Raw genomic sequence first — 18,196 nt, forward strand, 5'->3', positions numbered from 1 at the left:
TATTTTAATATTCAGGATGAATTTCACTATTCTGCTTACTTTTTAATAAAAATTTGGCCAACTGGTAGCTTAGTCTTTTTGTTCTGCACTGCTGTGCATGAGATCTGGGGTCACTATTTTTCACATTGATCTCACTGAAATCAGAGATGTAAAATCCGGCTCGAGGAGACATACCCATGCTAGCACTTACCAAGCTAGAGTGCTAAAAATGGAAACGTAACCGTGGTGGTGGGAGGGGCTAGTGCCTGCTGTCTCAAGTGGGGTCAAACTCAGGGCAGCTAGCCCCTCCTGCTGCTCATGCTGCCGCAGCTGCTCTCCATTTTCAGCACACTACCTCAATCAGAGCTAGTGTGGGAAGGTCTGCTGGAGCTGCTGTTTACATCTCCAGCTCTAAGTGTAGACATACCCGCAGAGAGTTGTAGAGGCAGTGCACTCAGCACTTATGTGTGGCTGGGAAGATAGCCTCATTTTACTCTATATTAGTGCCCCTTATTGAGGAGTACTGTTTTCAGGCTCTGAAGAGAGTCACTCCATTTCTTTTGTACTAAAGGATAGTAGAAGTGTTGTGGGTGCTTGAGGGTAGAAGGCAAATAGTGAAAGGTTTTCCTTAAGGATTTTGCAGGGATATGGAGGTCTCCCAAAGGGAAGATACAGTAATATGAAAGATGTTTGTTTTTATTTGCATGTACATTTCTCTTTATAACTATCTGATATGGAATTTGAACTTTTGTATAGCTGGAAAACAGACCATAACTATTTGTAATAACATGTGAAGAGGTGGAGATGGGTGGAAGTTCAGGCTTTTGGCATTGATTGCAAATATCAGTAACACGCAGATTTGCTTTCTTCAAGTACACTAATAAATAATGTATGTTGCTTGAACAACTAGCATTCCTTTGGACCATTGGACTATGAAAGTCTCCAGAAAGAACTTGCTTTGAAAGGCACAGTGTGGAAAAAAGTGTCACCTGAGTCAAACGAGGACATCTCCAGAACCATAGTGTATAGAATGGAAGGTCGGGGAGAGCAAAACTAAAGGAATGGGTTATAGTTTCATAAATTTCTTCATTTTAAAAGCCCTCAAGCATCTCTAGATTAAACAACTTCAGTTGTGTTGTTTTCCTTGGTATTTTTGGTTTATATATAAACTTTTTTCTTTTAATATTGTGTGAATACTGTATATGCTATACCAAAAATAGAATATTGACATTTTTAAAAAATCTGTCAACTAGCTTTCATGGTTCCTTAAAGTAAATTTACTTTAAACAGAAAAATCTAAATGTTTTAAAAGATAACTCCTTTGATATATTTGAGAATTTATACATTAATTAAAGGAGGACTTTATGGAGCTCTGAGAAGATTTTGTGATGTGTCCTCTTACCAGATCTGGAACATAGAATAGTGCAAGTATTATATATCTGGAACATAAAGTAACACAGTACACCAAAATACAATAAGATGACGAATCCCCAAATAGGTATACCTGAAAGAGAAACGGTTTGTGAATCTTGACATTAGCACCCGTATCTTTTGTTTCACACACGCTTACAAAAGCATAAATAGCATCCCTTTGATACACCATGTTAGCAAACGTAAGCGAAGTAAATTACCAAATCATATTCTTTTTTTAATCAAATCATTTTAAATTAAGCATGTTAATACTCGATTAATAGAAGAGCAAGTGGCTTTTTAGCGTGCAAAGCTGCTCTAATTGCTTAGTTAGCTAAGTTAGGAAGAGAAGGATTTCTTACTGAAGTATTGTGAGTGATCCTCTAGGAGCTGTCCTGCCAGGTATGACTCTTAAGTCTGCCTTACTAATAATACTACACTCCACTTTTATTTTAAAGAATGTAAGCAATCTTAGTTTTAGAGGGATAGGTGAAGAGAAAATATATTCAAAGAAAAATTAGAAATGTTTATTACTTTTTAAACAGTTTTAAGTCTTACTGAATGCAAATGAAAGTACTTCAGTTGTTCTGGCTGTGTTGGTCCAAGGATATGAGACACACAAGGTGGTGAAGTAGTATCTTTTATTGGACCAACATCTGTTGGTGGAAAGAACAAGCTTTTGAGCGACATAGAGCTCTTTTTCTTCTGCCAGCCCTGCAAAGAGCTCTGTGAAGTTTGAAAGCTTGTTCTTTCCACCAACAGATGCTGGTCCAATAAAAGATAATACATCACCCACCTTGTCTTGCTCTGAATTAATTTTAGCAGTTATAATATCTTTTACCTCTATTATATATGTACCCACACACATACACGTAATATAATTTTATAAGTTAATAGAAATAGTTTCCCCCTCTTTTCTTTGTTTTTTGTTTATCTACTTTGCACCTCAGTGTAGTCCTTCCCTAGTAACAAAATTTCTATCTTTTACCGCAAATTATGAGCATGTTAGTCTCAAATAATGCACTGTTCATACTGTGGAACAGTTTGATCTGGTATGAAATGGTCAGCATAAATCTTAGAAGTAGGGCTGTCAAACAATTTAAAAAAAAATTGTGGGATGTTTTCTACTTTTTCGAATATATTTATTTCAATTACTACACAATACAAAGTGTACAGTGCTTGCTTTATATTTTATTACAAACTTTTCCATGGTAAAAAAGATAAACAGTATTTTTCAATTCCCTTCATACAAGTACTGCAGTGCAATTTCTTTATCATGAAAGTGCAACTTACAAATGTAGAATTATTTTTGTTACATAACTACACTCAAAAACAAAGCAATGTAAAACTTTAGAGCCTACAAGTCCACTCAGTCCTACTTCTCATTCAGCCAACTGCTAAGACAAATAAGTTTGTTTATATTTACAGGAGCTGATGCTGCCTGCTTCTTATTTATGTCATCACTTGAAAGTGAGAATAGGTATTCGCATTGCACTGATGTAGCCAGCATTGCAAGGTACTTATGTGCCAGATATGCTAAACATTCGTATGCCTCTTCATGCTTCATCAGCATGGAAACACGTCTTCTGGAATGGTGGCCGAAGCATGAAGGGGTATATGAGTGTTTAGCATAATTGAAATTAGTATATTTGAAAATGTAGAAAAACATCCAAAAATATTTATAATAAATTTAAATGGATATTGCAATTATTTTTTTAATTGAATTAATTTGTTTTGAATCAATCACTTGAGTTAACGGCAATTAATTGACAGCCCTACTTAGAAGTAGTTCAGACTATGTAGGTGGTACTATACAGGAAGCCATATTTTCTGAATTCTAGAGGCCAAATGCATAGCCATTTTATGTGTTTCTATTGACGCTGATTTTTCTTGTAAAATTCTTCACTCCCTATATAGTTGACCCCCGTTGCCCTTGTCTCTAGCTGATTATGCTTTGTTCCACGCCCCCTTCCACTTAACCACCATACAAAGACCCAATTTATTGTTAATTCCAAAGATCTGCCCAAATAACTTCTGATCAGATCTCTTTCTAAGAGCTACTGGTTTAGCGTTTACATAAAGGTCTCAAACTACATATGTAATTTTCTTTTGGACAGAAAAGTATGTGTAGGTGTGTATATATATCTTACACACACGCACGCACGCTATGTCTATATTAAACACCACTCTGAGACATGTAGAGCACATGCCCATGTAGGCCCCCTAGCATGGGTACAAAATAATAGTGTAGCTGGTGAGTCCTAGCTTAGACTAGTAGAGGAAAGATAGGGTGAAGGGTATGGGTATGTGAGTATATACTCTACTTGCCCAAGCTGTGCCCCCCTGTCTACACTGATATTTTTAGCAATGTAGAGTCCTGCTGCCTCCTTGATGCCGAAGCATTTCCCCTCTGCAGGAAAAGACTCCCACATTGGGGCAGATTGTGGCAGGGAGGAGAGAGTGGGGAAGGCTTGGGCAGTTCCCCGCTGTAGAGCCTTTCCATACCATATGGAAAGGCTCTGCCAGCGCCCGGCTGCCGGAGCTTGCTTCTGCCACAAGGAAATACTTTTAGCAGTGGGGAAGAGCTGAGCCTTTCCCAGCTTTCCCCTTGCCAGAGCATTTTTCTCTCCGTAGTGAAAGGCTCTGGCAATGGGGAACTTCTGAAGCTTTTGCTGTCCCACTCCTGGCAGAGCCTGTCACTGAGATGTATAGCTACACACCACAGTGTGGGCACAGCCTACTTTTTACTGTGGCGTGTAGCTACAACAGATGCTCTGTATACTGCTGGAAGTGGTGTGTAGTGTAGACATAGTCTGAACCGTTAAAAGGAAGGGATGCACTCTGAAACAACTTGGGATCTTATAAAACAAGAAAATGCTTAAAGCAAGACGTGCCGTGAATGGTGATGAGGAAACCTATCCTGACTCTACCATTTAAGGAATGATTATAGCTAACAAGGACATGTCTCACAAAAACGTAGAAGTACTGTTTAAGATGTTCTATAAACAAGTACGGTTGCAAGTGAATCCAAGTGATCTTCTTGTAGCAGTACATTATATTTTTTATAGTTCTGTTATTGGGGCTATTTGCATTTGAAGCATACGATTATAGAATTGCTTAGGCAAACCTTTTCAGAAAATTAACATACAGTGGACTTTGAAATCCTAGTAAAATAAGGCAGCAGGTACTGTTAAGTGCAGTTCAGAAAAATGGCATAAATTACTGAATGAAAACTCAGCATATAATTTTATCCAAGTTGTTTTGCTTACATTTTTCCAGGGTTACAGTAAAGTAAGAGTAAGGGAACGTTAGTTAAGGTCTTTAAATGTCCTTAAAATCAACAGTTTTACATGAATAAGAGAGTTACGGTAAAACAGTAGTCACTGCGATACTGCAAGCAAAACTCTGCGTGTGCACACCTCAGATGCGCTCAATTGCTGTATTTGGTTAAGTTGTATTGAACATTCAGAGGGATTGCAGGATGGAGCCTCAGGGTATGTCTACACTACCCGCTGGATTGGTGGGCAGCGATCGATCCAGCGGGGGTCGATTTTATCGCGTCTAGTCCAGATGCGATAAATCGACCCCCAAGCGCTCTCCCGTCAACTCATGTACTCCACCACTGCGAGAGGCACAGGCAGAGTCGAAGGGGGAGCGGCAGCAGTTGACTCACCGTAGTGAAAACACCACGGTGAATAGGTCTAAGTACGTCAACTTCAGCTATGTTGTTCACATCGCTGAAGTTGTGTAACTTAGATTGATCCCCACCCAGTGTAGACCAGGGCTAAGCATCTGTGCCCCCTAGTGAAAAGAACTCACGTTGCTGAATATTATTTAAAAAGAAAGTGTACCTGTGTGGGGCAGGGTTTACTTAATATAGCTCTCAGTGCATTCTTTGCTGATTTCACATTATTTGGAATTAATTTTAAAACTAGCTGAAGTTGGAGAAATCGTTTCTGCTGGATTCAGATTTTAAAATAGTAACCCACAAAGCTTTAAGTATTTAGGTATGTAAATTATACATGGCGTTTTGAGAAGAGGAGGCAAGTCATAGGTGGTAAATGTGGCAGGATTCAAAATGTACAGGATTCAAAAAGTGATTGGACATTTATATGGATAACAAGAATGTCCAGAGTGTTTTTGTGTTTTTAAGTTTTGGAAGGGATATAAGCCAACCTCTAACTATTGTGGATAAGTTGGAAACTTTCCTTTGGGCCAGTTTATCCCATAACCTGCCCTCTCCACAGTTTCTTGCTCCTCCTCAAAAGCTTCTGTTACTGGCGGCTGTTGGTGATAGGTTACACAACTAGTTGGATCATGGCCTGATCCACTATTGCAATTCCTGTACGCTTACTTGTATGTTTTGTGAATAGGGTCCTAAAGAATGTTGTGGTGGGGCTAATTATTAAATGTTTTTATTGAAGATATTTCTGAGTATATAAAGGATTTAGTATTCATCTGTGTTATGGCAATACCAGTTCTTGATATTCAAGCATTTGAGCTGTTTTTTTTCTTTTGTCAGCATCAGCATTTCATTGGAAATATAAATACTTTTGTAAACTTCATTTTAGCATTTGTGTTATACCTTTTGGCTTAGTTCTTTAAGTTACTTGTCTTGTTTTCCATTTTTCTTTCACATTGTATGTGTTTATGTATGTTGCTCAGGCTTATTTTTGTATTGTGTAATAAATTTATTTTAAGCCAATTTTATTGTATTTTTTTCTATCGGTGAAGGATAACTTCCATTCAAGCACATTTTCTGAGACCAAATAAGATAGCGAACATATTCCAGAAACTTCATCCTGGTTTAAAATAGTTATGGTGGATGATGCAAGTTAGTTAAAACAGTAATTGAAAACACTTTAAAGAATCTCTCGACTACGTTTTGTGAAATCATTCTTTTTTCTTTTTGTTAGAAATGCCATCTTAGAAGCTTGCAAATAAAAATATTTGTCATGGTTCTTTTCAACTTCCCACACTTTTCTACAAAGCAGAAACTAATATGATAGTGTTTTTAATTTTGCTTAAACAGCAGCATCATTGATATCATTCTGGAACTACATGGCTGAGGATAGAATTTAAGTTCAATATTTGGTCTGGCAAAATAATTGGGGAAGTAAGCATGTTGGTTTTGGTGCCAAACTAATAACTGTGGCTATCAATAATCATTTTTTTTAAATTAGCAAAGTATAACTTCTGTTAAATCTTATTTATAATGTAGAAAACATTCCACACTTAGGGTTGCCAACTTTCTAATTGCACAAAACCCAGCATGCTTGCCCTTCCCCCTTCCCCAAGGTCCCGCCCCTTCTGAGGCCCTTCCCCCACTCACTCCAAACACCCCCCCACCCCCGGTCGCTCGCTCTCCCCGACCTGCACTCACTTTCACTGGGCTGGGGCAGGGGTTGATTGTGGGAGGGGGTGAGGCTCCAGCTGGGGCTGCAGACTCTGGGATAGGGCAAGAAATGAGGGATTCAGGGTGCGGGAGGGGGCTCCAGGCTGGGGCAGGTGGTTGGGATGCGGGAGGGGGTGTGGGCTCGGGTGGGGCTGGGGATGAGGGTTTTTTGGGTACAGGAGGGGGCTCCGGGCTGGGGCCGAGGGGTTTGCAGTGAGGGAGGAGGCTCAGGCTGGCGTTGGGGTGTGGGAGGAGGTTCAGAGTGCGGCCTCCAGGAGGGAGTTTGACTGCTGAGGGTTGGGGTGTGGCTTCTGGGAGGGAGCACAGGGCTGGGGCAGGAGGTTGGGGTGCAGGAGGGGGTTCCACTCTGAGGCAGTGGGTTGGGGTGGGGGTGGGGGGGTCTGTGAGGGAGTTAGGGTGCAGGAGTGGGTTCCAATCTGGGGCAGGGGGTTGGGGCATAGTAGAGGGTTCGGGGTGTGGGCTCTAGCCGGGCAGCGCTCACCTCACTTGGCTCCCAGTCGGTGGTACAGCAGGGCGAAGGCAGGCTCCCTGCCTGCCCTGGCTCCTCACTGCTCCCGTAAACGTCCGGCATGTCCAGCCCCTAGGAGGAGGCATGGCCAGTGGCTCTGGGCGCTGCCCATGCCTGCAGGCACCGCCCCCGCAGCTCCCATTCGTGGCAGTTCCCGGCCAATGGGAGCTCTGGAGCTGGCGTGGGGGGCAGCATGCAGCACTTCCTTGATCACCCCTGCTCCTAGGGGCCGCAGGGACATGCTGACAGTTTCCAGGAGCTGAGTGGAGCCAGGGCAGGCAGGGAGCCTGCCTTAGTCCCGCTATGCCACCAACCAGACTTTTATTGGCCCGGTCAGCAGTACTATCTGGAGCTGCCAGGGTCCCTTTTCGACCGGACCTTCTGGTCAAAAACTGGACACCCGGCAATCCTATCCATGCTGCATTTTAACATCTTAAAGGTAGGTGGATTTGGGGTTTAAACAGGTTGGTAGTGATTGTTGCAGCTTTTTGGGGCAATAGCTGGCTTTTGAAAGAGCCCTATGGTTTTGGTATATTCTGCATGCTTTGTAACAAAATTACTGTTGATGTCAATGGAAGTGCACTCAGAGTGCAGGATATTAAATAGAGATCCTTAATGTGGATGGTTTTGAAACAGGATTTAGTTTTATTCCAAATGAATTTATAAAGTGTAGTTACTTATAACATGCTTTGAAAAATATTTTTATAACACAGTGAATAGAAGTGTGCTGGACTTTTTCAAAATATAGACACAATAAATCCCTGATCAGAAGAGTTTAGTTGTCTTCAATCAGCAAGATGAGGAAAGTTAAAGAAGGGGAGTAGCTGTGGGGCAGGTGAAGGAGTTTACAAATACAATAACTTACTTTGTATCTGCCCCTTGTGTTTTGGGTGGTTTTTTTTAATATGTGCCTTTTTATCTACTAGAGATAATTTTTGATGGACAAAAGGACTGGGTATTGTAAAGTGGAAGCTGGAAAAAAGGGAATAGTGGAAAAGCCAATAGAAGAGTGAAAACCGCTAAATCACCCAAGTATTTACTTATCTGCACTGTAAAATATTATTGCTCACATTATTTCAGGTCTTGATACATACATGTCATTGATTATTAATGCATAGCATAGTACTTCAAGAATGAGCTTTATTTAAATTGTAGTGTTCTGCCTGTTTCTCATTAGTATCTGGAATGCTGTAGTTTGTTTTTTTTAATTTGGTTTACGTTGGGCAAAACAGTGCAAAGTTTTATCTTTCTTTCGTTGAAAAGTTGAATCCACTATTTAAAAATGTTAATGTTCATCAGAGAGAGCTGTTTTTTGTAATTATACTTGAGTTTATTATTGGAACGATTTAACATGCATAGTGAATTGTATTTTCAGTACATGTTTTGTTCTGTTGCTTTGTTTAGGGATCCAGATATCACATGCGACATTTCACATTTATGCGAGTTGTTACAATGGCAAGAGGCTGTATAACTCTGTGGGCCTTGCAGTAGTGATTATGCAGTGCCTAAAGCAGGGGTCTCAAATTCAAATAACCATGAGGGCCACATGAGGACTAGTGCATTGGCCCGAGGGCCGCATCACTGACACCCCCTTCTTGCTGCCCCCAGCTCCACCCCCACTCCATCCCTTCCATGAGGCCCTGCCCCACCCCTTCCCAACTCCTTCCCCGAAGTCACCACCCCAACCCCCCAGGGGTTGCGGGGGGGGGCGGGGTTTGGCAGGCTCAGGGCAGGGAGTTGAGGTGCAGGAGGAGTGCAGGGTATGGCAGGGGGCTCAGGGCAGGGAGTTGGAGTGCAGGGGTGTGTGGGTGCGGCAGGAGGCAGGCAGGGAGTTGGGGTGCGGGGTGCAGGAGCGGTTCGGGGTGTGGGCTCCGGCCCGATGCAGCTTACCTAGAACTGCTCCGGGGTGGCCGTGGTGTGCATCGGGGCCACGGCAGGCTCGCTGCCTGCCTGCCTTGGCCCCGTGCCGCTTTACTCCGCTCCAGGAAGCAGCTGGAACCACGTCGCGGGTGGGGCCGCAGGGCTCTGTGTGCTGCTCTTGCTGCTCCTTCAGGTACTTCCCCCGAAGCTCCCATTGTCCGCAATTCCCCATTCCCAGCCAATGGGAGCTGCCGGGGGGGCGGTGTCTGGAAGCGAGAGCAATGCACGGAACCGTCTGTCCCCCCCACCCTCCGGGGCCACAGGACATGGTTCCAGCCGCTTCAGGGAGTGACCTGGGGCTCACGGTGCCACAGGGTAGGCAGAGGGGCAGGGGGCCGGGCAGGAGGGGAGGGGCACTTGGCAGGCCATGCGAAAGAACCCCACGAGCTGCATGCAGCCCGCAGGCTGCGTGTTTGAGACTCCTGGCCTAAAGCTTGCTAGCTGCTTTACAAAACAAAAAAGACATCTTTCCCCCAAGAGTCTTGCAATAAAAGATGAAATAACATACCTTCAGATGTGTTGATGAGGCTGGAAATCAGGTAGAAATCTGGTAATTTAAAGTCATGTTACAGTAACTGGTTTCAGAGTAGCAGCCGTGTTAGTCTGTATTTGCAAAAAGAAAAGGAGTACTTGTGGCACCTTAGAGACTAACAAATTTATTTGAGCATAAGCTTTCGTGAGCTACAGCCTTCACGAAAGCTTATGCTAAAATACATTTGTTAGTCTCTAAGGTGCCACAAGTCCTCCTTTTCTTCTTACAGTAACTGTAGCTCTTTGAAATGTGTTGTCTATACATATTTCACTTTTGGTGCACATGCGTCATATGTGCATGAGATCGGATTTTTTTTTTTTTTTTTGGAATAGCCGTGTCCATGAAGCCATGCCTGTGCCCCTCCATGCCTTCTTGGTGCCTATAGCAGAGGGGTGAGGGGGCGGCAGACCACGCTCAATTCCTTCACCAATAAGATTCCTGAGATTGGGCCTCCAGCGAGTGGGAAGAGAAGGCTGGATGCAGAATTTGTGTGCACAACATGTCTTGAACTACAGTTACTGTAAAGGAATCGTAATTTCTTTGAGTGATTGACGACACAGATTCCAGTGTTCGTAATTAGCAAGCAGTCATCTGAAAGCTACGAGGCAAGTGAACGAAGGCCTACTTGAAGAGTGCTTGTAGGACCGCCCTGCTGAAGCTTGCATCTAACCTATAGGCTTGCACCAGGGAATAAGAGGAGATAATGGTGTGGTCTGAACTTCATTTAGAAGCTCTTGAGTATTTCAGAAATGGGGAGATGTGCAAGGCAGGCCACAGAAGCCACCTAGGCACAGGTAGAATTATCTCTAATGTGTCAGGGTGGGTCTTTGTTGGCTAGGGTATAATATGCTGTGACAGTTCTCAGGATCTCAAGGGCTCAGTCACCTTGTTGCCCCCTGCCCCTAGTGAGAAGTAGTCTTGCGTGGAGTGGCTGGGTATTAGCTCCCTAACACCACCAGCCTTTCAGCCACTCAAGCCCTCTCCTCTGGGTTATGCCAACCTTGTCTTCACTTTGCAGGTTAAGAAGGGGAGCCTCTTCGTGCTGGAGTCCCTTTGAATTGTTCCCCTGTGATATCCAGCCCGATACTGGCCACTCTCAGAAATCCCAGATCCTCTGCTCCCTAAGGAGCCGTGTATCCCAGTTTACCAGTTTTACCTTAAATCATTGATCTTGTAACATGCCCAACACTTGTGAGTACGTACAGTAAAACAAAAGAAGGTGCCTAGGGGAGGAGCCTCTACTATGGACTTGAGAGGGAGCGGGAGGAGAGTAATTTTCCTGCCCCTCTCTCTGGCCCCTCTCTCTGGTGTGCTCTGCCTTAAATTCAGCACCAAAGGGAGACTACCCAGAGCCAATCATAGCTGTGATTGGGTACTGGTCTGGCAATAGAATCCATCAATGCCATATGGGGGCCAGTGCCAAAGATGTGACTGGTGCTGAAGGCCGTGGTACAGTAGTACACAGGACCATCCTGGCTGAAGCCATGGTGCTTGGTGCTGATGTAGGCAATGCCAAAGTGGGAGTGCACTCCTTGTATTTGAATGTGACTATAGGTCCCAACTTTGACTTTGTTACTGAAGGTAGTGTATGGGACTCCATTTTAAGACTTGACAAAAATCTTAGAGGTTCTCCATCCCTGTTCCATCACCGGTGTGGCCAATGTGGAGGGCTTATGTGGGGCACTCCAGGAGCTCAGACTGGTGTCGAGGCTAATCTAAGCACTGGAGGTGCCTGCTACTGATGGTTTCTCAGAGGGTCTGCCCAGAACAGAGGCTGCCTGCATTGATCTCTCAAGGAGAAAGAGCTTCAGCTTTGCTTCCGTGCTCTTGTGTGCTCTGAGAGAAAGATTTACAGATGAAGCAGCTTGCCGGCATGTGGCTCTGACCCTTGCATATAATAGGCATCAGGTATGGCTGTCACTGACTGGCATGGCTGTATCAGATTAGAAAACCCAGTGACTTGGACTCTGCTATCTTGGATTATATACAGGGGGATATGTACCAGTGAAGGAAAGGAATATAGGAAGAGAAGAAATGCTATAACTACACTAAAATAAGAAAAAGGGTGTTTCGAATGCACTCTAAGGCAGAATCTATAGACAGTCTCATTTTAAAATCAGCAGTCTCAATTTTAGAATCAGCATTCCCTTCCTCAAATATATCTAGTCTCTTGCTAAAGATACTGTCCCTGATTAACAGCAGTTAGTTAAAATACATTAACTGATATGTGCAATGTTACATGAATAGGGGATTTATAATGTACAGATCGTGATCTCTTCAGGGCCAGGAGTATGTCCTATGTGTCCAGAAAGCACCAAGCATATTGTGGGGGCTTTTGTAATCTAAATAATAACCTTCTTGGTTTGTTAGAACCTAAATACAGATTGTGATTTATATTTTGCTCAGTCTAGGTATTCTCATACAAAATCCGAATATCCTATTATGACTTTCCATTTTTAGTTAAATGAAAACTTACTCCATCTTTGCTAAAATTTTCACTCCTTGATGCAAAATAGTTTTACAGCTCATTTGAATCTTTTCAACCAAGAAGTCTATTTTTGTCTGGCCTCATCTGCACACACAGTTGCACCATTTTAACCGTATCTATTTAAAATATTAGTTAAATCTGTGTATCTTTGTGTGTGAGTAAGGTCTTATGGAATTAATGGATACGCTTTAAATTATACGTTCAAACTAAACTAATATGAACCAGGTTTAAATATACATAATTGTGTCAGAGCAGAATTTTTCACCGATTAACTAAATTGGTTTTTAACCAATTGTTAAACCAGTGCAACTTGTGTGTAGGAAGGCCCTAAAATAGATGTGTGTATTAAATGGACCACACAGATTCATGGGAGGCAGAGATAATTGTGTGTGTGGGGGAGGAATCCAGAGTTAAGAACTTCTAATACCTGAACTGGTCAGGAAAAGGGATGAGGGGGGAGGAATTGCACAATTCTTTTTTTCACTTCAAAATTGTCAAAATCTACTTAACACAGATAAATTTACCTAGAATTAGCAACAAACTAAATGCCACAAATGTAAATAATTATGAAGGTGTTTTGTAGGATAGCATAAAAGCTTATTGGCCAGCAGTATGAGATGTGTCACTAGTTAGCGTTTCTGGTTCGAGCCAAACTTTGAGAATTAAGTGAGTGTGCTGTTGGAGACACTAAATTAGAAGTTCAATTTGGTTGCATCCTTCTGACAGTCCCTTTCTGTTGCTTGCTTTGCAGTTACCTTTATAAAATGGAAGAGAGGGTCAAGTCATTGACATGAATGTGAGCATTTGGGCCCATCTATAATTAAGTCTTTTTTATTATTAGCTTTGAAATCACTGGGGGTTTTTTATGCAGGTGGAGAAAAACTTGTCGGTTCTATGGTAATAGTATCTGCTTTTTTAAGGTCTTTTTCTTCTCTTTTTTGTATTCTTGAGCTACGTGACACCAAGTATTCAAGAATATAGTGCCTTGTTAGTCTCTAAAGTGCCACAAGTACTCCTTTTCTTTTTTCAAGAATATAGTGTTTCCCTGTATCTTCATTACCTTGAAACGTCATTCTGTGGTACTTCTTGCACATATTCTCTTCAGTCTTCTTCTAATTCCCTTCTCTGATCATCTACAGGAAGTTTCTCAAGCTATAAACAGTGCTAGCTGTAAATTATTGGGAGGTGTTTGCCAATACTTCCTCTGTGAAGACCAGGCTATATATTAACTTTAATTACCTGGTTTTCCTCAATCTAGGAAGGTAAACTATTCCTCCGCGTAAATGTTAAGATACCACCATTCAGTCTCCCTTAGGTGAATTGAACTGTGTTAAAGCTTACCAGTTTTTGACACACTGCATACTACTGAGAGCTGAATTTTCTGCATTTTTCTTAGTCTGTTTGGCTCCCAGAGTTGAGTAGAGTCACTTGGAATTGATTCGGTTTTTGTTGTATGTTATAATTTTCATAGTGGCAGAAGTGACCTTGTAAGTCATCTAGAACTTTCTCTGCACATTGAAATCTATATATTTACTGGTGTATAAGAATTGACAAGAGATTGCTTTATTTTTCCCTTCCTGGATGTGGATTTATAGTTATGTATAAGTCTTTAACAGTTAAAATTATTAGTGGTACCCCAGGTAAACTGTGTGCACTTTGTATGCAAGCATTCACCTGGCTTTCCATCTTTATACAATATATTTTCTTAGTTCAGGTAAGTCAACCTGTTCAGCAGGATGTTCCCACACTTCGCCTTGCAGGGCACCAAAGGGTCACACGTCATTTGCATTAAATAAAGCAATCTGGAGACATGGCATATGGCCAGACATATGGAACTCCTGCAGTCTGGCATGTTGGTTCAAGATGGAGCACTGCATGCTGAGATCTGTTGCCGCTAAAAGTTGCACTTCTGGGTTGAGGGCCACCTTTAACCACCATTGCACTGAAGCATGATTTCATTCCTGCAAATAATTTGTTGTATTTCCATTTGACCCTAAATTGGATTTCTGAAAAATTTTGGAGAGATGTTATTGTGAATAAAAGGACATGATCTTTTTTTTTTAATTACATTTTCTATTAAAATATTTGGGTGGTGAATGAAAATATCAACTGGAAATGTATGTGCCTCTGATCTGGAAATACATTACTTGCTAAGGGAAAGATTAGATCAAGGACCACTTGGAAGCCCTCGTCATCTGAGTAATTATTAACAAAACGATGTGAGCTAAGAACATGGTGCTGAGCAATTAGAAGAGGTAATCGTGCTTGCTTCCTGTTGATGTGATTAGCTAGTCAAAAAAATTTTCCTTGAAGTAGTAGACAACTTCTATATGCACGATTACTCACACAGCGTCAAAGGTATTTATTTTAGGTCTTTTAGCCACTCGTAGACTTGGTTTTGGTTAAAATACGTAGAACATATTGGCCTGCTTTTCTGTATCAGTACATTAATGTGCATGGTCAGCATATGAGCATAAATTCTATAAGGCTGTTCATAATCCTTGTTTCTGCTTGTCAGTATTTCTATTTTTAAGAACTTATTTTTCAGAAGATTAGAACTTGCCTAACTGAACCCGTAAGTGTTTGAAGATGACATTTACTATTCTCTGAGTGAGATAAATTATTTAATTTAAAATCAATAGGTTTAATATTCCTAATTTGGTAGAGAAGGGAAAAATCAAATTTTTTACTAGTTTCAAGTGTACGATTTATGCCTCTAGACTTAAACAGAAACGTAAGCTCTTGTGTGAGTGCTTGTCTATCTGTTTTCCACTCTTTTTGTGCTCATGTGCCTGAGTTCACATTCTTTTGGCAGTGTCTGTTGGGCCACACCTGCCCCCCAGATTCCTTTGTATGACCCACATAAGAGCATAAAGGGTGGGGCAACCTCAACTGTCCTTCAGTTCCTTCTTACCGCCTCTGGCTAAGTCGGAAACCCTAGCAGTGTCCGAGTCTCTCACTCACTGTGATATTAATCCTTTTGTAGTGTGAGAAATTAGGGGTTGTTTTGAAAAAAAAACAACCACTGTTTTTTCCCCCATGATTTCTCTGAGAATTCTGTGGCACTGGGTCCAGCCCTTACAGCAGAGCTGAAGTCTCCTGGGTTTAAGAACGGTTCATCTGGTGATGTGATGGTCATAAGCAATGTACCTGTTGTGCCTTGGAGAGGGGCATATTGCTGACAAATGTGCCACTTACAGGTCGTTCTCTAAGAGAGTTTTAGGGAAGACTGTCTTGCCTTTTGTGTTCTCTTTGTTGGGGGTATTATGGGCCCCTCTGCAGAATCTCGAGTGTTGGATGCTCAAAAGCTTAAGCAAACCTTTTCAAAAAGTGTTCCTGTGAACTTGGGATCCGCTCAGAGCTCAGGGACTTAAGTCTAGAAGAGGCCATCTTCTAAGACCAGTAAAACATCTGTGGTCCAGGGGAGGAAGATCCACTTCTCCAGCAAGGGGTGCAGATCTGTCTCCCTCGCTGGTTCCTAACCAACAAACACCAAAAAAAGGCAGAGATCCCCTTGGTCTGCCTCTTTTAAGGGTAATTCAAGGTCCAAGATGGCTCCAACCGGCACCCTGTCAGGCACCGGTCACTGTGCCTCTGTATGGACTGACTCTGAGCTTCAAGTATTGCCTGGTACCAACAACACTGATACCCAACACTTTTGATAGCTTCTGTCTGCCATACAGCCTTTTTCAGTGCTGACAGGTTTTATAGTACTGAGCCATCTGGCTGTCTCAGCGCTATGTGAGTCACCACTCCTTTCAACTACGGGGAAGATAACCTCTTCCGGTCTGGTTTTACCTCTGACTCCAATTAAGACTGCTCCACCTCTGGAAGAGGGAGTCTGTCTCCTCTTCCCCCTTGGAGCATAGCAAAGAGGCATCACCAAAACACTCCAGAAGTCCTGATCATTTTTATTCTTTGTGACTTTGCGAGGGAATCTAGGGCACACTATTACTCTAGAACTAAGAATTCCGAAAGAGAGCACTCCCCAGGTTGCTCTGCCTCATCCCCCTACCATCAGCCTTGTCACTGTTGGGCACCATGAGGCTTGGAGCCAGCCAGAATGCCAGTTTCTGCAGCCCCACCTGGGGTTAGGACTCCTTCCACAAAACAGCAGGAATTGCTCAAAGACCAATTCCCCTGAACAGCTGCAGGAACAGACTGTGCAGAAGAGGATCTGCAGGCTGGTGAACAGGTCATACCAGCACCCGTTCCCTCTTCTTCACCTGTTGAGACAGTGGTGGTACCTTTGTCATCAAGCACAAAGCCTGATAATAAAACATTTCAACATTTATTATGCCTTATGTTAGACATGCTCAAAATTTCTGGGGCAGTTGTCCAGGAGAAATCCCATAAACTTCTGGGAATCTTACAATCATCTTTGCATGGATTGTGATGCCAATAAACAAGGGCCTTATGGGGCAAGCCAAACTCCTCAAGTAGATACAGGTTGATCAGTTGTATCAAGTCTCCGTGTTAGGATTTGAACATTTCTGCATACAATCTGTTCCAGGTTGCTAGCAGGGGCTGTGGTCCATAGGATGACTAGACAACTGGGATCTCCAGAATTCATGTTCAGAGAAGCAGCCTGAGACTTGACCTTATTTGGCTGCAAAAATTATTCTTCAGCTAGTCTGCAGGTGAGAATTCTCAATTATCAGGCTGCATTGGCAAAATGTTCTAAATTGGGATAGTGTACCTAAATTCATGGACAAACTCCCTCATGACAGCAGGGAGGAATATAATTCTCTTGTCTGAGGCTCAGCTTATGACACATACTTCTCTCCAGGCTGCTCTGAACATTTTGGACACAGCAGTAAGATCTCTGGCCACTCCATTGCTGTGAGGAGGTCCTCTTGACTACAAGCATCTGGAGTATCAAAAGAAGAGCAAACAATGAGAGAGTTGCAACAAAGTTGCATTTTGTTTAATAGTAAAACAGACAAAGGCCTGAACTTACTAAAAAATTCTAGAGGGACACTGAGGTCACTAGTACTAGTTCAGTCATAGCATCAGTATGCCTTCAGCCATCTTTGAAACACTCAGGCAGAACCTAAAAATGGAGTACCAAACAGCAGACTTGTTTTTATACTTGTGTGGTTTCACTAGAGAGCTTGGACAAATCAGCTTCACAGGTGGCATATAGTCCTTTTATTTATATATATATATAATCAAAATGCTTTATATGAGACTGAGAGTCTCAGTCCTCATTTACAGACTGGAAAGAGGAGTTTTAGTCACTTACCCAAGCAGTGATTCAGTGGCTGAATGAGCTAGAACTGAGTTCTCTTGACTCCTAATCCTGACCTTGAGCCACAGCTAATTTGTATGGGTTTTTTTTTTTTCTGGGTTTATTTTTGGCTCATTGAAGTGCGCGCTCCTGCCGTCTGCCTTCCTGGCACTAAGCATTTTAAAACCTAATCAGGAGATCTGGCCTTCTCCAATTTTTAAACTCCTGACTTTAAGCATTGTAAAAGCTTTATCTTCTGACACATTAGGGAAATTTTTTTTGTTAAACTTTTCTCTAAGACTGAGAGTTTTTATGGATGGCAGGGATGTACTTGTTAAAGCAGATTTTTAAAACCTGTTTAGGGACTTACTTTGTCTTGAATAGCTTTAAAAGAATGTTTACTTCATAGTCCCTCTAGGACAGTGGTCCCCAAACGTTTTTGGTTGTGCTCCCCGCCCCCTTTGCCCAGCCTGCACCCCTCTGGGAGTTGGTGCTGGGAGCCACAGGCAGAGCCGGAGGCTGCGGGGTGGGCCAGAGCTGCCACTGTGACTAGGGCCATAATCAGGAACGGAGCTATGGCCTGGGCTGGAGCCAGGGTCAGGAGGGGGGAGGCAGCTGGAGGTGGGGCTGGGTGGCGCCTCCTCCCTGCCCCCTGTGGGGGATGGCCCGGGCCCCTCCATGCCCCCTGAATGTTCCTCTGCACCATTGTAGGG

General features: G+C 42.6%; 1 protein-coding gene across 2 annotated transcripts in view; it reads left to right on the forward strand.

Moving 5' to 3' along the window:
- GLS (glutaminase) overlaps nt 1-18,196 on the forward strand; it is a 98,583-nt gene that overhangs the window by 57,384 nt on the left and 23,003 nt on the right. The gene's annotated exons all lie outside the window — the stretch shown is intronic.

The sequence above is a fragment of the Natator depressus genome, chromosome 11 (assembly GCF_965152275.1).
Source record: "Natator depressus isolate rNatDep1 chromosome 11, rNatDep2.hap1, whole genome shotgun sequence".
Lineage (NCBI taxonomy): Eukaryota > Metazoa > Chordata > Testudines > Cheloniidae > Natator > Natator depressus.